This window comes from Labeo rohita, chromosome 16, assembly GCF_022985175.1.
Source record: "Labeo rohita strain BAU-BD-2019 chromosome 16, IGBB_LRoh.1.0, whole genome shotgun sequence".
Taxonomy (NCBI): domain Eukaryota; kingdom Metazoa; phylum Chordata; class Actinopteri; order Cypriniformes; family Cyprinidae; genus Labeo; species Labeo rohita.
Window position 1 is genome coordinate 15,697,261 of NC_066884.1, and position 22,715 is coordinate 15,719,975.

The 22,715-nt window shown below is 36.5% G+C and overlaps 1 protein-coding gene across 4 annotated transcripts in view; it reads right to left on the reverse strand.

Moving 5' to 3' along the window:
- Positions 1-22,715, reverse strand: part of sema6e (sema domain, transmembrane domain (TM), and cytoplasmic domain, (semaphorin) 6E) — a 176,841-nt gene that overhangs the window by 84,842 nt on the left and 69,284 nt on the right. For all 4 annotated transcript variants that reach the window (XM_051131416.1, XM_051131415.1, XM_051131413.1 and 1 more), the window contains one exon: positions 11,302-11,401. The gene's annotated coding sequence lies outside the window, so the exon portion shown is untranslated. The remainder of the gene's footprint in view (positions 1-11,301; positions 11,402-22,715) is intronic.

Consider the following 22,715-nt stretch of genomic DNA (forward strand, 5'->3'; position numbering starts at 1 on the left):
AATTCTAATATTTTTACTTGTAACTCTATAACGCAATTGTAGTCACATAAAAACAGATTTGGAAATTACAGTGTTTTGAGAAGAATTTCAGTTCTTTATGAGAATAAAGTCACAACATTATGAGATTACAGTTTGTAAACAGGGTTGCCAGGTCTGTGTAATAAAACAAGCCCAGAGAGTAGATTAACTTTGGTGGACTTAAACTTGAAATATTGTGTGCTGATGTCTTTCCATGGTTGAAATGAAATACGTTCTGATGTTCATTCATGTTTATTTCATGCTTTAAGTAAATAAGAAAAAAACGACCGGTTCATGTGTCGATTGATCTAAGGCAATTCAGTGACACACTGAAGAGCCACAAAACAGTATCTATTGTTTGAATTTCTTAAAAAAAACAAAAAAACAAAACAAAACAACAACAACATTTTAAAGCTGAGACCTTGTTTCATACCAGAAGTAACCTGCCCTGTCTTGTCTGTCAGCGGGTTGTCAGTTTCCTTTTTTTCCCTGCAATGTATTTAATACTATGTGAGAACATGATGTGTAGTGTAAGAGTGGCATTGTTTGTCGGACATAGCAACACTAACTACGGAGGGGAGGTTTTGCAAAGGGTCAACTGGTACTCAAAATTACAGCCAAAACTAGCCCAATTGCGTTCTAGAGAAGAAAATCGGGTTTCGCATCAACACACGGACTGAAAGACCAACCCGTGGCAACAGTATAAAGGTAGCTCAGTTTTGCAGGAAAATTGCAGATTTGGCAACATTGTTACATTGCACAATACATAAACATTCCAACTTTATTTTTGCAATAAATAAATATAAAACATCTAGTGCTGGGCAGCGATTAATCACGATTAATCACATCCAAAATAAAGTTTATATATAGTGTATATATAAATACAAACACATCCATGTATTTATTTAAGAAAAATATAAAATATGCTATGTTTATATATTAAATATCTCTCTCACTCTCTCTCTCTCTATATATATATACAAATAAAAATATTTTGTACATTACATATCTTAAATATATACTATTTATATATACATAATAATTACACACAGTACACACACATATATATAAGGCAAACTTTTATTTTTTAATGCGATTAATCACAATTCATTGTTTGACAGCCCTAATAAATAAATATAAATGTATGTTAATAATGTTAATATTTTCAAAATCTATACTGTGTGTGTGTCTTTATCTATACATAATAAATATACACAGTACACATACATATTTTATAAACAAAAACTTTTATTTTGGATGCGATTAATCGCGATTAATCACTGCCCAGCATTAAAAACAACACAGAATTCAGCTAAATGTTATTTTCAGAAAATGTTTTTTCTTGAGAAGCCTAATAAAACCTCTCCTCTCAAGTCTAAAAACATAAGGCTAAATCTGAAAAGTCAATTATGAAATCAAAATAATCATTAGTCTTATCCCTATGTTGATCAGTATAATCATAGAAGCTTATCTGTATCTCTTCATAGTACACCACCTTCCAAAGTTCAATATGAGGTTGTGCACGAAGCATCCAGAGGTCTAGTTACGCCCTAAATAGAATTAATTCATCTCCTGCCAATTATTTTGGACCCAGGGCCAAGTCTAAAAGTAGAGCGCTATGTTTTATTCTGCTTATCTGTGGAAACAGTTCAGGTCAATCAGATATCCAGCCCACAACAGAGTCCTGATTGACATTCTATAAGAAAAAACTCTTCTTTTTGTGTGAAATGTGAATAATGCAAATGGCCCGGGCCACATTTATCTATGGTCCAGGTCGAGGGAGTCGAACGTTATTAAAGCAGTACTGTGACTGAAGTAGAATGTCAATGGACGCGTCGCACGTTACCTGCTGCAAGATTTAACATCACATTAAACAGTGTGTGTCCACGCTTTGACTCACTCTCACACACGCACACTGGCTCCATGAATATTATAATTTGACCCACGGGGCATAAACGCAGAGTGTCTCAGTGAAGGGCCTGGCTGCCAGCTCGAGACAGCCGCAGAGACACCGTTCGATAGAAGCTTTCATTTGGAGTTCTGAATCGCCCTGACAGGGAAACCACTGGCTAAAGAATGCCAGCGAGGGCCAGATGCCGACAGCGAATGCGCGTCGATGTGTGCGGATGAATGCGATTGCGATTGCTCTCACGTGTTGTGCGATTGAAAAAAGACCGACGGAGAAGAGATAAGGAGGGGGCAAGAGGTAAGAGCGATTCACTGCGTCTCTATCGTACAATTATCAGATGAGAGGGTGTGAATGTCTCACACTCAGGCCAGAACCCTTTGTGAATAAAAAGCACTTCTCCATGTCTAATACGCACATTAATCACAAGCTTCTGTTGCTCTTCTGAGCCTCTTTGTTAACACTTTACACGGTGTTAACAAAGGCCCTGTTTTCGGTGGACATGAAAAACACTATAAAACGATAAATGATTGATTACTTACATGACGGTAAATGAATAATGGATCACTCTGTGGTGGTTCATACACCTTATGTAATATATCTTACTAGCTGAAGCATTCTGGCTTTCTTTTGTGTACTCGCACCCCTCTCGCCACAGCTCAATTTGCAGTATCACGGCTGCCATCTAACCCTCTGCAGGCATCTGAAATGGCATCTCGCTCCGCTTCCACAGCATTCGTTAGAGATCGGGAGGAGTTGAGAATCATCGCATCCATGGGAGGAGAGGAGGAGGGGAGGGACATCCAGCTAAACGCATTTATCTGCCGTTGGCAGCTTTTCAAGCCCACAGCTGAGGCGAGATCAGACAAGAGCGAGTGTTAGCGATCCCTTTGCGGGCCGATACACAGGTCATTCCTGTTACGCAGTACACTGTCATGTTCCCATCAGATACGCCACCATTTAAAAGTTTAAGACGGTAACACTTTCGTATCTTTATTCAAAAATACAGCAAACTAAAATAGTTATCTTAAAATGTATTTAATTCCTGTGATGGCAAATCTACAATTTTAGTCCCTTGTTTGTCCTGAACAGTTAAACTACCCGTTTTTCTTCAGAAAAATTCTTCAGTTCCCACAAATTCTTTGGTTTTTTAGCACTTTTGTGTATTTGAACCCATTCCAACAATGACTGTATGATTTTGAGATCCATCTTTTCACACTGAGGACAAAGTTCAATACACAAAAATCCTGAAAAACCAAAGAACAACAAGACAAACAAGGGACTCATGAACAACTATCATCAAAAAACAAACAAACAACAACAACAAAACAGCTGTGGATCATTCAGGTAACAACATTATTAAGAATCAAGCGTATGTAAAATTTTAAACCGGGTCATTTTTATAAATTCAACTATTATTTTCTCTTGTGAACTATATGTGAACATCTTTTATGTGAAATATCTTATTCTGGTCAGTACTAAATAATAAATAACATGCATTTTGTATGATCCCTCTTATTGTGGTAAAATAATTTACATTTTGCAGATTCTGCAAGATGTATGTAAACTTTTGACCTCAACCTCAACTACCCAAACCCATTTTCTCAATAATTACTCACTCTCATATCATTCCAAACCCATAACATATTTGTTCATCTTTGGAACACAAATTAAGATATTTTTGATGAAATTCGAGAGCTTTCTGACCCTTGCATAGACAGCAACACAACTGACATGTTCAAGGTCCAGAAAGGTAGTAAGGACATTGTTAAAATGGTTCAAGCGTAATTTTATGAATGTACAGGAACAAAGTGTGACACTGAGGACAACTGAGGGACTCATATGCAACTATTATCAGAATGCTCACTGAAGCTCCAGAAGAAGCACCCCTTAAGGGCCAGGGGTGTAAACTTTTGAATAGAATCAAGATGTGTACATTTTTCTTATTTTACATAAATACCATATTTTTTTAGTACTGCCCTTCAGAAGCTGCAGAAGATACTAACATGTTTCCCAGCAGACAAAATAAGTCTGATCTTCAAATTCAAAAAGTATTCACCCCCTGGCTCTTAATGCATTGTGTTTCCTTCCGAGGCATCAGTGAGTGTTTGAACCTTGTCCTCAGTGTGAAAAGATGGATCTCAAAATCATACAGTGTGCAAAGAACACAAAAACAACAACTTCAATATTCAATAATTTCTTTTCTTCCGTGTCAGTCTCTGCCGCGAGTTCATGAGAGTATCCCGAAGCATACCGACTCCAAACTTTTGAACTGTAGTGTGTATGTGAAAACAGAATGTGTGTTAGATAAGCTTTTTTGCCATGGAGGCAAAGCAGAGAAGGAAGCCAGACACAAATCAAGTAGAGAAGCATTCAAAAATAAGAGGGAACTTGACAGATCAAAGAAGAGAGATCAGCCAATCAGAGGAGTTCTCCAGGTCTTCAGACATTCTTCCACCTGAAGAGAGTGAGACGGGTTTTGTCTGTGTTTGAAGAGTGAGACGTCCCATCGGAAGAAGTATAATTCTGAGCGATAGGATGCAGTGCTCTTTTCTCACAGAGAGGAAATTCTGTGTCCTTCATGGTGAGATTTGAAACTAGAGGAGACACTAATGTTTCATTGAGGTTTGTGGACATTTAAAGCAGAAGAGTTAGTGACAGAACCCTGCATTCGGCATCTCTTGGCAAACATCCAAGCAGATTTACCACACATACACGTATATCCAGGCAAGTCTGAAGTTGAAAACTGGTTCAGCGTTTGTTTTTCTGCTGGATTCATGTTGATTTACAGATCGACGCACCACGTGGCTTGTTTCTGTCTCTACGGTGGTTGCGAATGCCCCAAAGGAGAAGTGTGAGAGACATCCAGGACTGACAGACCTGATCCTAGATCAGCAGTGGGTGAATCCCGACGGATGCGTCGCATCAGAAGATCAATACACCACTTAATGCTGTACTGTTGCTGAATAACAATAGGCCGTGAGAAAGCTTTTCACTCACCACCTCCCAGCTGATATCAGCCACAGCCCATAATTACTTTAGCAGGTGGTTATGGGTGCTACATGTCTGGAATGATGTTGCGGAGTGCTTTCGATGATATCTCAGTCTTCGGAAGGTTTTTGCAAGCATGCTGCAAAGTCTGCTGGAAAATAAATTAATCTTATTAAACTGAAACACGCTCAATATTATTTAGCCGGAGAACTACCAAGCTTCTCGCAGGAATGTCTACATTCATCAACAGGAGTCAGGTGGCTGCTCTAGGGGGCATTTAATTGATCCAAAGAAACAGTAAAGACTTTTACACTGTACTTCACATAAATGCTGTTCTATTTCCTCAAAGAAACCTGAAACAAATGTAGTTACACAAAAATATGAAGTAGCACATCTGCTTTTTACATTGATGATAATAAATGTTTCTTCCATAGACAGCAAATGTCACATGGACTGTTTTACAGATGTACTTACTATATTTCTGGGCCTGGGAACATTTCAGTTACATAGCTTTCTGACCATCCATAGACAGCAGTCGGATTTCATCAAAAAAAAAAAAAGAAAAAAAAAAAGAAAAAAATGTGTTTCAAAGATAAACAAAGGTCTTACGGGTTTAAAATGACATGAGGGTGAGTAATTGATGACAGAATTGTTATTTTTGGGTGAACTATCCCTTAAAGTCCTGGAAATACAGTTCTAAAATGTGACCCTGGACCACAAAACCAGTCATAAGGGTCATTTTTATGTTTTATCATCTGAATAAGCTTTCCACTGAGCTATGGTTTGTTAGGATAGGACAATATTTGGCTGGGATACAACTATTTAAAAATCTGGAAACTGAGGGTGCAAAAAAAAAAAAAATCTAAATACTGAGAAAATCACATTTAAAGTTGTCCAAATAAAGTTCTTAGCAATGCATATTACTAATCAGTAATTAAGTTATGATAAATTTACGGTAGGAAATTTACAAAATATCTTCATGGAACATGATCTTTACTTAATATCCTAATGATTTTTAGCATAAAAGAAAAATCTATAATTTTGACCCATACAATGGCTATTGCTACAAATATACCTGTGCTACTTATGACTGCTTTTTGGGCTCCAGGGTCACAAATTTCTTGACATTTCTAGGTTTTACGTCACTTTAGGAACCCTAAATTCTAATTAAACACCTACAAAGCATCTACTAAAGAAAAAAAAAAAGTCACAATACATCAGCTTTAACCAGGAAAATACAGTTTATCTTATACTTCTATACGTTACTAAAACTCCATATGTCAACACATATGTAGATCATTCTTCACTAATCCACCAAAGTGCAAATTAAGAAGATAACTGAATATTCATATGTGATTTATCTAAATGTAACCAATTTGTTAACCTGATATACACTGCAGAATAGATGTCAAATTTCATTTGACGAATGAAAATCAGGTTCTGTTGGGATGCAAGTACACCACGTTCAATACCGTTGTCCTGCTGTGTAATGGATGTTGATCGTTCATCCAATGAGACATCGAAAACACTTCTTGTTCATTCAGCCGAACGATCTACAATACAGCATACTGGACATACTGTACTTCAGTCCCTAGCAGCCTCCGTTTCAATGGCATCATATTAAATATGGCATTTACTTTGACTAAAGTCTATAGTTGGACCAAATCCAATGTCTCTTAAAATCTTTTATAAGCTCAGTTGCTTCATTCTCAGCCAGTGAGGATTTGCACAATACAGTCTATATTATTATATTTTAAGTCTATATTATAAATGCACTGTGTCAGAGTGACTGAGTATAATCCAGTGGTTGCCCATCACTAGCTGTTGTGACAAGACAGGAGGAGGAGCAGCAATGTGGATTACAAAAGTACGGCAAATACGAGTGCGAGCATGCGAGTGTGTGCGTGAGTTGTTTGTGTATCTATTAGGATTACAGAAGCAAGACGTGTGCGACTCTGGAGGATATAATTCTGTCAGAGTCATAGTTTCTGCTACGGGGTCACCCCTCCTTGGAGCCATCTGCTTCCTCCTGCCTGTTAGTCTCAGGGCACTGAAGCTCAGAACTCAAACAGGCCCCAGGGGACCATCGCACATGCATAAATACAGCGAAAATAACTAGACGCTGGTGGTTAGGAACCAGGAAGTGATTCCTGAGTGCCAATCTGCTGGTGAAAATGGGAATTTAACCCCAAGCTTTTCCTGGGCAGCCAAGTGCTTCGCTGTCGGAGTGTACACTCTAAAAAATGCTAGGTTAACTTTTTTTTTTTACCCAAATGCTGGGTTCAGACCGTTGGGTCATTTTATTGGGTTATTTTTAATATTTTTACCCAGGCGCTGGGTTATTTTTTAAACAACTTTGGGTTATTCAGGTGCTGGGTAGTTTTTATGTAACTCAGCTGCTGGGTCATTTAACACTGGGCTATTTTTTTCTACCCAAACATTGGGTTGAGCCTGTCTTTGACGAAAAAACCCAGCTGCTGAGTTACAGTCAGAGCGCGGCTTTTTGAGTCCTCTACAGGAGAGACCGGTTCTCAGTGCTGCCGATTTGGTGCACTTCTTCAGCAAAATAAAGGTTTGAATACATTTTATTTCATTTATAAACTTTTTACTGTGTTGTAAATTCTATTATTTTACGCAACGCAACATAAGGACGACATGTCAGTGGTTGTTTCGCAGGATGGAAACACCTTTTGCCTTGAGTAAAATAAATGGATTTCATTCGTTATTGTACTGAGTTTACTTAGTTTGATATTAAAATATTCTCCAATCTCAGTACTGTTTGTTTACGGGTAGGTTTTGGAGTCAGTCATGGCATTTTTCAGCCAATGTTACGAGTGAAATGCGAGGCAGCGGTCTGAAGTTCACAGTTAACGTTAGCCCTTAACAGTAGCCCTTCACCAGCTCAGATTTCGGCAACGCGACGGCACAAGAATTAGTGCCGTTTCTGTAAAAAGCAATAACAGAGAACGGATGAATACATTAAAATAAAAATGTTACTTTTGAATGTGACATTTTTATGTCTTAAATGCTTGTTAAACGAGTTTAAATGTATGGAATATTGTAAACTATGCTGTATTCACCAAATAAATTCAGTTCCAGTCCATTTTAAGCCACCAATATAATAATTTTTAAACAATAGTTGATTAAATACAATAACCCAGCATATTTGGTAAAAACATTTAACCTAACCAGCTGGGTCAAAATAACCCAGCATGTGTTCTGTCCAATATTTTCCCAGCGCTGGGTTGCCAAATAACCCAAGTTGGGTTGTTTTTAACCCAGCATTTTTTAGAGTGTAGAGGAACCAATCAGACATTTAGGTTTGTGTAGCTAACATTGAGTTTGCTTGAATCCCACTGTACTGTATGTAGGGCATAATATGTAGTGATGGTTTACAAAAAAAAATATTCCTTTTTGGGTGAACTATTCCTAAAAGTACTCAAATCATTATAACAGTGTTTTTCAGTCACAGAAAACAAGAGAGAATGTGGAATATGCTATTGTAGACTTTAAACGCCATACAGACAGTCCAATCATTGTATTCAAGCCTAAAGTGCCGTTCCGGATGACTGCTCTGAAATTTCCTATTCGCTGGGTGAGATTTTGCTATTCATCGTAGCCTCGCTATGGTAGGCAACAATGAGACAGAATGAGTGAGAGTATTAGACGCTCATAGAGTCATGAAGTCAGAAGGCCAAAGAGTTAGAGAATCGGCTCTCTTCTCCTCGCAGCAAAAAAAGACTGAAAAGGCACACTTCTCACATTGCAGAAAGTCACACTTTCTGTATGTTTGAATGTGTGGTGCCAGATATGAAGAGGAGTGAAAGAAAGACATTCATTCATATCTTAGACCCCGCTCACACCTGATTTTAACATCAATCTCTAGAGGAGCCAATGCATCTTGCGCAATCGGTTCACTGGACGCATTTGGAGGAGGTCGCCGACACACGTGGTCAAGTATATATAGTGTAAACGCTAATGCATCCTGTCAGCGAAAGACCGCCTACTCATGTAATCATTGCAAGACATGTTGGAGGCTTTTACATTCTCTGCCAACAAGTTACATAGCTTTAAAGTCAACATGAAAGAAAAAAATTCAACAAATTCACAAACCTATTTGACAGTACTGTAACATATTTACAGGACATTCAAATGTGAAGCATAAGGTAGCATCTGATTTTGCCTATCTGTAATTGACTAGTCATGAAAAGGGGGTTTTCTATACTGGAAATGGAGACAGAGAGCAATTGTGGATGACCACTTTCCTCCTAAAACACTGGTTAGTGGTCTTGATGATGTCAGCAGAAAAGCAAAGTTATTTTAGAGGCAGAGAAAGTCATTATATTTTGATAAAGGACTAAAGTAACAAAGATTTTGGTTTTGAATAACATGCCCAATGAATTATATACAAAATGACTAGGAATTTAAAGTAAACAGGGTTTTGATTTCACGATGACTTCAAAAAACAAAACAAGAAAACAAAAAAGCCATACATTTACATGCACAAGAATTTGCTTCAACGAAACTACGTAAAAAACCTTTTTCGTTCTCATTTCACCATTGGTATTCACCCCATCAGAGGACAAAAAATGTCTACATTTGTAAGCTTTTTTTACCTGACCTTTCACAAAGTTGGTAACGGGTCTTTCCATTGGCACGCTTCCAGACCCGCAGGGCTCAGCTCTATACCAGATCATCCACAACACTCTAAGAAACCTTCGGGATAAACAGTGTGATGCAATTTGACTGAATACCGCTCCGAGCGCTTCTCTGTGGCCATCAATGACCTTTGGATGAAAATGTGGATTCCAGGACAAAAGGGAAGGATAGAGAGAAATCTAGAATGATAGTGCTTACACTGTTGTTTCTGCTCAGAGGTCAGCAGCAGGGAGGTGAAAGAGAGAAAGAGTGAATGAACAATGGTGTGGCTCAAACGATGTGAGAGCATGTCAGTTTTAGTCACAGCCAAAAGTTTGACCAGAAAAACTAAGGTCAATTCAGTGCACGTCAAACACCTAATACACGTTTCTTTAGGAGTAGATGGTATGACCATAATCTAATCTTAATTGAATCAATTTTGAAATAAAGTTTAAAATAAATTAAAGTCAAACTATGAGATATACATTCAAAATTATGTGAAATAAAATCACACTGTCAATTTAAGAGAAATAAAGTCAATATTGCACTACAAAAAGACACATTGAGATATACAGGCACAATTATGAAAGGAACGTTAAATGCATATTGTAAAATAAAAGTTACCACTACAAGAGATAATAAAGTTGCAATTACAAGACATTATTTGCAAGTGACATATTTGTCTGATTATTGTTGGAAATAAGTAAAAGTAAAATAAAAGCAAAAAGTAAAACTAAGATATAAAGTCAAATTTTAAGGTATAGTTGCACTGAAAAATAAAGTAAATTGATAAAAAATTAAGCCAAATTGTGAGATATAAATTCGCAAATATAAGAAATAAGCCATAATTGTAATAACTAAAATCATATTATAGCCAGATACAGTAATAAATGTAGGATTGTGAAGGTCATATTGTGAGATATAGTCAGAATTCTGAGAAATAGTTGAAATTATGATAAATAAAAAGTCAAATTGTGAGACATATAGTCAGAATTCTGAGAAATAAAGTAGAAAATATGATAAATAAAATGTCAACTTCTGAGATATAGTCATATTGTGAGATATACAGTCAGAATTGTGAGAAATAAAGTACAAAATATGAGAAATAAAAAGTCAAATTGTGAGATATAGTCATATTGTGAGATATACAGTCAGAATTCTGAGAAATGAAGTTGCAATTACAAAAATATTTTCCCATTTTTAGATATACAGTATAGTTACAGTAAAGACTTATTTACTCCGAGGTGGAAACAGGCTTCCACATTATACTCTAATGACTATTTGATAATCTGGTGAAAGGGACTTCATTTGCTAATTTTGCAATCCTCACTTTTTTTTTTTTTTTTTTTTTTAAAACAGTATAAGGTGTAAACGGCACAGCAGAATCTCTACCACTGACCTAAGATATACTGACATGCTGTCCAACCTTAATTCCTCTAAAACAATGGGCTAACGTAATAAATCAGAAGAGCTCAGATCTCCATCTCAAGCGCTCTTCAGTCAAGTTTCCTTAACGACGCAATCCGTGAACGCAAACCAGCTATAGTGGGTTGCATCAGATCTGACAGCTCGATCGGCGTTTGTTAGTTCTGCTGATCTCGAACTGATGCTGCGTCTCTGTAAACTGCTGCGTCTACAATTGATTTTGTCTGCCATGACGAAGAGAGGAAATACGAACTGGCGTGTCCATGATGACAGGCAGGAAACCTGAATCACTGTAAATAGAGAGAGACTAATTCAAAACTCACTGTTATGCTTTCAGAAGACGAGCAGCGGTGGACAGGCTTTGGCTCTCACTGGGTGGATGGCAACACGGTGGCAAGACGAAAGAGATTGTCACTCTAGATCCTAGAAAAAAAAAGAAACAGACATAAATATATTTGGATCTGGCTGTGTTGGAGATTTGTAGACTAATAACCGCTGGTTTGTAGGTGACTCATGTTGGCAGAAAATGTGAACCGGCCGGTGACCCGTGACAGAGCAAGATTCAGAACTCACCACCGCTTAGGAAAAAAAAAAAAAAAGAAAAAATTCCCTCTTACGCTCGTGCTTTAAAAACACTCTCTCATAAACACACACGGCATAACTCTAAACAGGACCAGATGTTTCTGCTAGGGAGCTGAACTCCCATCTGTGTGTGGAAAAATGAAAGCAACAGCAACTTTCCATTCATTAACCCGCTTCTGTCAAAAAATGGCAGGAAAATCATACCGGCAATTTGTGTTTAATACACAAGACATACTGCAACTCTATGCATTTCTATATGCATCTATCTATTTATCCATTAACCTCATGCGGTTCCTTCGATAGGGGAACATTAAACTTTAATAGAGGGGTCTTATACACTCGCGCAGCTCTAAAACCGTAAGATTCGTGAGACTGTGAATCACAGATTCAATTAACCGACTGTGGAATTCCATACTCCTGCATCTTTTAAAACCCCTGGTGAGGTTGGGGGGCGACTGGCTGGATTTCCCGGAATACGTTCGTGCAAGGCTATCACATTCTGACCGCAGTTAGCCCCGCGAACCGCTAGTGAGTTATCGCATGTGGCTCAGGCATTTAGCCCTCTCACCCTCCTCTTTCCATCACTCACACCCCCCACATCCTAGCCAGGGGGCTGACGGGTGAGGGAGGGCGAACAGTCATTGCTCACAAGCCTGAAACTGGTGTCTGAACTCAACCATTTATATTACGCTACAGAAGACAGGAGAAACAAAACAAACCATAGTGAAAGACACAGATCTCTTTTACAGAAAATGTCAGCGTCGTCTGTCTAGACGTCTAGCAGTGTTGCCGAGCAGACAACTAGAATTAGTGACGTTGCTAATAATTTCGGTTTTACACATTCGGCAGGATAATTTCATAGCTCGATTTTTCTCATCATAGGCAATTAATATTTCTCTCTTATATTATATATCTTATATTATTTCTCTGTAGCTTATTGGACACACTAATAAACACAAGATAATGTAACAATTTAGGATAAACAAAGTCAGTGTAATCATAAGTCGTAATGTGAAATAAGGTTTTACATAGTCGCAATTATGTGAAATAATAGTCAATAAATTAAAAATAAACTTAATTCAGAGATTACAAGAAATAATTCAAAATTGAGATATAAAGTTGAAATGATCAGATTTAAATTCATAATTATGATAAACAGTCACTACATAACTCACATAGCTAGTGACTCCCATCCTAAATATGAAAGCAATGTCAATAAACCTGTAACGATAATGCACATTTGTGTCAAATCAAGCACTCTGACAATGATTCAATTCAAAATATAGCACCACTTTAAGCACCTTATTGCTTTTATAAGACTTACATACGGCTTTAATGATTATTCGGCTAATCGAGTAATCTGTCGATTATCCTGATGATTAATCGAGTAATCGGATAATTATAATAAATTTTTTTGTAGTAATAAAAATAGACCTAAGAGAACAATAAGTGAAAAATGTACTTAAAATACTTATACTATTATAGCAATGAGGCAATAATAATTAGTTCAAATAAAGTATTAAAAGCAATCATATGGTTTTATTAAACAAAACTTAAAATACATAATGTATTATAAACAATAGTGCTAATGTATATTACGCATTATAACAAATGCCTGCAGGGGGTGCCAACGGCCTGACAATTGTTTTTACACTTTACTAATCATTGTTTAACATTGACTCAACATTTAACTCAGATTAAGATAGTCCACTTAGTCTTTAATATATGTCCATTTCTTTATGATAGAAAAGCTACAGCCACTATAATTTCTTGAATATGTGGACATCAAAACATGTAAACTCAAGAGTGAGGGTTTAAACTTTTATTTTAAAATTGCGATGAACAGTTAGCATATTGATAAAGATAATAATGTATTCTCCTGTGTTTGCGTAAGTTTATAAATGATTTCCCTAACAGCTGAACATTATAATAAAACCAAACTCACAGCAATACGCAGAGAGTTTGAGATGCTCCACACATGTAAATGATAACAGTTTGTGTAGCAGCATTTACTGTGAATGGAGCCGCTCTGAGATTCATGTATGTAACCTACACGTATGTAAATAATTAGAGTGCATATATTAAACCTACACTGCATATATCTATTTAACTGAATCGTAGCATTTGTGAATTCTTAATAGCATTATGCTGTACTATGTTTTTTAAAACGGGCTCAATATGTGAGCTCCCGGTATTTTGTTGATTACTCAACATAGACAAAATGCAATTGAGGATTTTTTTTTTTTTTTTTTTTTTTTTTTTTTTTTAAATCGAGTACTCGAATAGAGTCAAAGAATCATTGCAGCCCTAGAGTTATATAATAAAAACATTTTTTCATTCATAAAATATTTTAAAAGTTAGAACAAATACCCCTGACAAGTAAAAACACTCTGTGCTAAGGTTAAAAGTTAACACCTACACTGTAAAAACTGATTTTTGAAGTTGTAAGTACAACAAAGATTGTTGAAGCAAGTTTCAGAAGAAATTTCATACTTCAAAATTACGTTTAATTGTTACTTGTCATTTCTTATTTAAGGTTAGTAGTAATTTCTGAGTGAAAACTGTTTCTACACCAATATTTGAGTGTATGAGTTCAGTGAACAGGCATTTTGCATATTTTAGCATGGCCGGAATAATATATTGACCGATTTGTGATGTAATTTACCTTTAGTAATTATGAATGACTTGTAACTTCCCCAACACTGATATTTTTCAGCTTCTGTGAAAGCTGAACTGGATTTATACACAACACACACACACACAGTCAATGTATTCTGTGTTTACGCCTCACACTGTGGAGGGTGAAACCGTAGTTCATTCTTGTTTGGCCCGGTGGATGTCATTGGCTCTGTGAATGAGAAAATCCATCAAACACAGTTCATTTGAAATGAAGCTAATGTAACTATCCAAGCATGAAGTTACACTGCAATAAAATCAATATGGACTATGGTTGGAGTGCGTTTCGGTTTGGAAATATGAACTGAAGGATAAAAAAGACAACAATGTAGAAACTCTATGAAGTCGGTACATCCCCGTTTGGCTATATTACACATTTAATCACAGTATCTGTGTGCGCGCTGAGATTTACTGGCAGTCTTTCTGTGGTTCCAGCATTCCCTCTCGCTGACTAACTCGGGGTCAGTGATCTAATGGTCGTGACACTATCTGAGCTGTACTGCATCTTGAAAGAATCCAATTCTAACAGCACCATCCAAATTCTATTATGCATTTCTCAAGTGCTCCCTCTCATTATTGTGACATAGTTGCACCTGTTACACCTGTTACACTGTATCTTACGCAAAGGGTGGTCTTAAAGGGACAGTTCGCTCAAAAATTAAAATTCTCAGCCTTGTTACAAACCTGTATGATTTTTATTCTCTGAAACTCAAACTGAGTAAACCGTCCCTTTAAATCATCTTTGGATCTATACTAACCCAGCTAATTGTTTATTTGCGTGTTTGCAAAAAATAAATCTCAGCTGAGTGTCAGCTGTTTATGTACTACAATGTGATTAGTGTCCAGAAAGTGGGCTGGTCTACACACAAACAGAGCTGCTGTTGTTGTAAATGCACTCAGAAATGCTGCTGACCAGAATTAGGCTTAGAATCAAGATTAACGTAGATTTGTGATCATATTCCATTTAGGAAACATGAGATTTAGAAGCACAGCATTAGGTTGAGATTAGGTTTACGATTATTGCTAGAGATCTGTATAGGTTTATGATTATTGGCTAGATTTAGGGTTGAGGACATTGAGGATTATGGTTTTGTTTGGAGTGAGTCATCTGCTGGCATTACTCAATTCCCACAGAGACATTTAAAAAAAAAAAAAAACAATAAAATAAATAATCTAACTCACTGTGTCGTCACTATAAACTCATTCCTATTTTAGAACATACTGAACATCTGAGATTTGAGATGCGAGTCAAAAGACATGGATTTTAATATTTTAAAGCTGACTAAACAAGGTTATGCAGCCTCTAAATTGTATGACGTTTAGAAATGCTTTATTAATTTATTTATTTTGAAGGAATAGTTTACTCAAAAATTCTACAGTAGTCTAAAAAATGTGGACTACAAAACGCCTTTTGTAAAGGGCGTTCGACCTTTGCATGTACACTTAGTAAACACTGGGTCGGTACTTTTTTAGCGATGTAGGACGATTTTAAAGTTAGAGGAGAAAATGAGATGGGAATTTTTTGACATACCCTAACTGTATTGACCCGGATTACACAGAGTACACATGCACACGGCACAGCTAGACAAGATGAGCATTTGAGGTTAAAAAGTATATACATTTTTATTTTTATTTTTTTAGAATATGACCAATCGTTTCGGTAAATAAGACCCTTATTCCTTGGCTGGGATTGTTTAGAGTCCTTTGAAGCTGCATTTAAACTGCATTTTGGACGTTCAAACTCACAGGCACCATTGAAGTCCACTATATGGAGAGAATTCCTAAAATGTTTTCCTCAAAAAAACAAAAAACAAAAAACAAAAAAAACAATTTCTTTACAACTGAACAAAGAAAGACATGAACATTTTGGATGACAACGGGGTGAGTACATTATTTGTAAATTTTTGTTCTGGAAGTGATTAAATCATGTCAGAATTTTCATCTTTGGGTGAACTATTCCTTAAAATCTAATACACACACATATTCTACTGTACCTGCCTTTTTCTTTACCGCTACACGAAAACCAGTTTTAAGTGTCCTACTTACATCTGTTTTTTTTTTTTTTTTTTTTTTTTTCCCACTAAGTCTTCACTTAGCCCACCCCATCTCTCTCTTTCATTTCGCCTCTCTGTTTGGTGATGAATTGTCCCTGGTCTCCAGGAATGGATCTGTTAATAATTCAGACCAGGCCCTGGCATTGACCATTAGAGCCGGGAGGCAGAACTTTCAGCTGATAGATCACTAATCAGATTAATCGCTGTCTTTCAGTGGGAAATGAAACAGAGTGAGGGACCACGCGGCGCATGGTAATATACTGGACTTTCTAGAACACTTCACCAACAGACGCTTTCAATTACGGCAAAGCAACCACCTACAGCTTGAGAGAACATTGCCCATGATTGAGTATTCAAGCAGCAATCCTAACATTAGCCGAACACAGTGAAAATATTATCCCGATAGATGCGTGTCGCACAAGATGCGCTTGAGTTATTTGTGTACCGGCGGATGAGACTAATGCCTGCTCCAGACAAAAACATATATGTCACTGTAACTCAGCTATACTAGTCTGAACTCTACAACCAGAACAACTTGATCATCAGAACATTCAAATCAAGTTCCCTAGCTGTAATTTGACTCTTATTGAGGCTCAAGTATTTATTTTTTCCATCTGAGCTCAGGAACGCAGGTTGTTTATATTAAGGCCATATATGTAATATCACCGGAACTTAACATTGATTTGCATGAAAAAATGATTTGATGAGTTCCCAAACAGATGTTGCAGTGGTAATGGCTAATGACAAAGTCACGAGTTTGGTGGGGTGCTTAGTTTGTGTCCGACTGAGCTGATGCCAGCTAAATTGCACAAATTAGAGTTCACTATGGTGTGGAAATATTGATTAGCCACAGTCTGCTGTGAGTCCCGTATATACACACACACACACTGATAATAATTAACACAAACATCCAGCATGACTTAGTTCACCCAAGAAGTGCAAATTCTGTCATTATTTACTCATGTCATATATCAAAACCTGACATAGTGCTACAGGGTAATTCAAAAGGTTCAAACGGTAAACTGGTTTGAATTAGAATTTTTAAAAAACGGTATACAAGTGTCTAAACAACATAGACAGCATTGTTAATTGAGAAAGCATCCCTGTTAACTGCATACAATTCTTACTAATCGTTAAAGAACTTTTAGAACTTATAATAACACAACTAATTCTTTAACAGAGCAAATAAACCAACCGTAAACGGCTGTTAACAGAAACCAAAAGATGCTGAAGATGAACGCAAAGTGGAAAAAATACTGTAGCAGGCAGATCTGTTCAGAATGCGCAAAATATAGAGGGTTTGCACTTCCGTCGCGATTTGGTCCGTTACCTGGATGCACGGCCATATCGGTGATACTCAGATGTAAACAACAGCATGGATTGCATGGTAAATGTACTACAGAATACATTGTTCTGCTAATTTATGCTGTCTAAACCACAGAAAAAAATGTGTGGAAGCTGCTAAAACATATAAAAAAGGACTTAGTAAGCAGGAAAGGACGCAATGGTTACACAAACTAAAGTTAATAGGTGGTAAAGATACATATGAGAAGTAATAATTAAGATATCAGCCTAAAATTTCACCTACCAGACCAGAACTGATAAGAACACATGACAACATAAAAAATTGCAACTGTTCCATAAGCGCCACCTGCTGTCTGAGAGTGAATTTGTGTCTCATTCAGTCCTTTTGTTGATTTTGTTTCATGCAGTTGTTTTATGTATTATAATTTCACAAGGCTAAGGTCAGACCATTGTGTTTTGCTTTACATTTTGAAATTATACAATCCAATTTACATCAAAAACTGCTCCAAACCATCAAAAACCAACACTAACCTGACAGACATAAACAACATAAATTGTAGTTTTGTAGGCATAAGAATAGTCTATATTCAGTAATATTTTTATCCATCACATATTTTATTAATGCAAACGCAAAGATTTGATAAAAAAAAAAAAAAAAAACTATTATTATAAAACAAGTATCATATTTTATTAGAACTTTTGTGGTGTTTTTGGTGCTGCATAATGGGGGAAAACAGTAAGGTTTGGAACAATATGACAGTGACTAAATAATGACAAATTTATTTTAAGGAGGTAAACTGCTGCTTTAACAGTTCAAGAGCAAAAAAGTTCATCCAACTCCATAACTCTGCTCCAATTGTGTCCTCTCTTTCTTTTTCTCTCTCTCTCTCGCCTCTTTGTCTATTTCTCTCTCAGAGCATCGTGTTCTCTCTCTCTTGACTTACTGTGATGTGTTTGTTCTTTTTTTTCTACAATGAAAAGTCTGATCTGGTCTGGCTGACGGCAACATTCACTGACAATTCATATATAATTTATCACAGAGAAACAAAAAGAGGGTGAGAGAGTGAGAGTTTGTCCCTACCTCTGAGAGTTTTAAACGCTGTATTCACACACACACACACACACACATACACATACACACGAAAATAAGCTGCATCAGGCCACCGATCCTAAAAGACACTGAACTCAACACCACAAGATTGTGCAAGAACAAAAACAAAATGTACAACACAAATATATCCAGGACCCAATCCAAATATCACAGCAGGGGTAAAAACCTTGTAGTCTCAGCTTAAAAACATATAAACTGTCACAAATCACACAGGACGTCACTTCAGATTGTTTGTTCAGCTAATAAAACCCAACATTTGGAGTTCCGACATCGGCCACATTAGCCCCACTGTACCTGTTGTTTTGTTAACCAAGCGTTAACTGTTACCCCATGCTCTGTCAACCTCAGCGTTATTAAACATGAACTCTTCCCCCAGTCTCATTCAGAGGATTTCTGTCTCTCATTATCCATTCAGTTCTTATCAGAATATAAATAAAGAAACTGAGCAGAGTTTTACAGATACTGAGAAGCCTCTGTTCTTCAAATCAAAGGATAGCTTTCTAACAATTCGTGACTAGAAAACAAATGAAAGCTAAAACAAAGAAAGATCAGAGATGATGGAATGACAGTATCTGACTACCTGTTAGATATCAAATACATTCAAGCAACTAATCAAACACATGATGCTCATTAAGTTTGCATTCATTTAATCAAAATACAGTATAAACAGCAATACTGTGAAATATTATTAAGTTATATTTTATTTAAAAAAAAGGTGAATTTTCAGCAGCCTTTACTCTAGTCTTCAGTGTCACATGATTCATCAGAAATCATTTTAATATGCAGTTCTCATATTCAAGAAACATTTCTTATTACTATCAATGTTGGAAATAGGCATGCTGCTTCATATGTTTGTGGAAACCATGATATTTTTCATACGATAAACAATTTTGGTTCATAGTTCGGTTTTCCACTCGAAGAGTTCAGATGCAAAAGCTAAATCCATCTGACGCATTTCTTTAAAATTCACATTTCTTTCTGGCTACTCTGTATAGGTTTCTATGTAAGTACTGGTACTTCTGATTGGGCTGAGGATGGAATTTTGCGAGTTTGAAGTAAAATGATTTGATGGACGTATACTATGTGTCAGGAGCATTCACTCAGTATCATCATCTAATTTTTGACCGAGATGGCTTTTAGCTGGTTTTGCATCTGAACTCTTCACTTATTGGCTAACATTTGCATCCAGAAGCAAAACCAGTTGAGAACTGCTGATCTAAACAATACAAAGTCAAATAACTGATGTTGTTGATGTGAACAGATCCTTTGTGTATGTGCATGTGTGTGCGAAAGAGAGAGAGAGAGAGGGATGAAGGGGTATAAAGCTCATACAGGATCAGTTCTTCCTCCTCCCGATACCGTGGGAACGGATAGACGGGTCAAAGACACAAACGGACCACTGTATCTCTCTCTTCTCCCATTGCTCTGTTCCAAAACCTGGCTGCCTGAAGAGGGAGCGTTATAAGGCATCATAGACGTGCTCCCGATGCGGCTCCAAAAGCTAGGAATCTTAACTATGCCACCTCAGAGCCTTAAATGAGCTAAATTTTAAGACAGCATCTTCTGTATCAGAGCATGCAATGCACTGACAAGCTCAATATATATATAAAAAAAGATTTTAAAACAGCAATTGAGGTGAGAAAAAGCCTTTAGACAGATAGTTCACCCAAAACTGAAAATTACCCCATTTTTCACTCACCCTCAAGCCATTCTGAGTGTATATGACTTTCTTTTTTCAGACAAATTGGAGTTATATTAAAAAATATCCTGGCTCTTCCAAGCTTTATAATGGCAGTGAATGGCTGTTGAGATTCAACAGTTTAATAAAGTGCATCCATCCATCATAAAACGTACCCCACACATCCACAAATCCTTGTACAAAACGAAGATTTGTAAAGAACAAAGGATTTGTAAAGAACAAAGTCAGAGGATTTCGATGTAAGCCAATAGGAGACTGGTTTTACTTTGTTGTAAACAACCTTGGTTCTCAAGAGACTAGAATATTCTCACCAATGCTTACTCTACGCCTACATCCCATGTCATCCGCTGAAACACCACTGTGTTGGGATTGTGAACATGACACTTAGCAGAAGCGAAGCGATTACGGTTGATTAAATTTTAAATATGGATATTTTTCTTATACAAATAAATTGATTTGCGTCAGAAGGCCTTTATTAACCCCCTACAGCCATGTAGAGTACTTTTTTATGATGGATGGATGCACTTTATTGGACTTTAAAATCTCAACAGCCATTCACTGCCATTATAAGGCTTGGAAGAGCCAGGACATTTTTTAGTATAACTCTAATTGCATTCATCTGAAAGAAGAAAGTCATATGTACTTAGGATGGCTTGAGGGTGCGTATATCATTTGGTAATTTTCATTTTTGGGTGAACCATCACTTTAAAACCTTTAAATTAATGCAAAATTTAAGACATATGAAATTAAGTGTGATTAAAAAAAAAAGGATACATTTACCTAGTATGTGTGTGTGGTGTGTGTGTTTAGGTTTACTAGCATTAGATTTTCAAGATGCTTACTCCACTGGAATAAACTAAGGAAGTATTTCCTTGTTTTTGATATATTTCTCAAGTAAAATTTGTTTAAAGCAACCATCTGTTCGAACTGTAACCTACTCAATTCACTGCAACATGAAAACATCAAATCACTGCCACAAACACAGCTTTGACTTCCAGTATACAACAGAAAACTTCCTTTCACCATTAGAGTCAAGGCTGTCTCAGTTTCCTTTCCTGCTGCACCTGCTGCCCTCTCGCTCTCTCTCCCTCGCCACCTTTCACTTCTTTCTTCTCATCTTTCCATCTTTGTCTTGCCACTCTTGCTCACAGTGACCCTGACATGTCCTTTTCCCAGTGTCCACAGGAGTCCTGCTGTTTCACTCCTGTCAGGTGACAAGTGGCCTTTTAGCTTCGTCTCGGACCACCTATCTCACCCTCTCTCTTGGTTTCCACAGCTGCGGGATGCCTAATAGTGTATATTTACTTCAAAGGGAAAAGCAGCTCTTTTGAAACACAATACAGACATACAACATTCACAACACAACTCAAAACCATAATCCAGATGTCAAAACCATGGGAACATTTACATATGACCACCCATATTGAACTACTAATGATGGCTCAGTATTCAGCAATGTTGATAATTTCTAGGAATGCAAATGAATGCAAATAAAACACTAAAGAAACTATAACAACGTATTTTAAGAAATGCATTTTGAGACTGGCTAAAGATTACAATTAACAGTGCTATTAAATTATTCATATTTTTAAAGATTAATTTTAAGTGAATTTTTAAGTGATTAATTTTAGATGATGGTAATTACAATTAACAGTGCTATTAAATTATTCTTTTTTTTTTTGCATTTATAATCTCATCCAATAACTGCTATGGTAAAGATATTCGCTAAAAAGCCAATCAAAGATAGGGTGAAAAATTATCATCTAAAACTAAATTACGACCTGTTTTGGTGCAAGAAATCTTGAGATATGAATCTGGTGAGTGTTTAAACCTTTTGGAATAGTTGCATATGAGTCCCTCAGTTGTCCTTAGTGTAAAAAGATGGATCTCAAAATCATACAGTCATTGTTGGAAAGGGTTCAAATACGCAAAAATGATGAAACCAAAGAATTTGTGGTACCTAAAGGACTTTTCTGAAAAACAGCTGGTCAGTTTAACTGTTCAGGACAAACAAGGGACTCATGAACAACTATCATTAAACAAAAAACAAAAAGACACAGCTGTGGATCATTCAGGTAACAACACAGTATTAAGAATCAAGTGTATGTAAACATTTGAAAAGGGTAATTTCTATAAATTCAACAATTTTTTTCTCTTGCGGACTATATGTAAACAGTGTTTATGTGAAATATCTTATTCAGATATGTACTAAATAAAATAACATGCATTTTGTACGATCCCTCTAATTTTGCTAAAATAATTAACATTTTCCAGATTCTGCAAGGTGTAGATAAACTTTTGACTTCAACT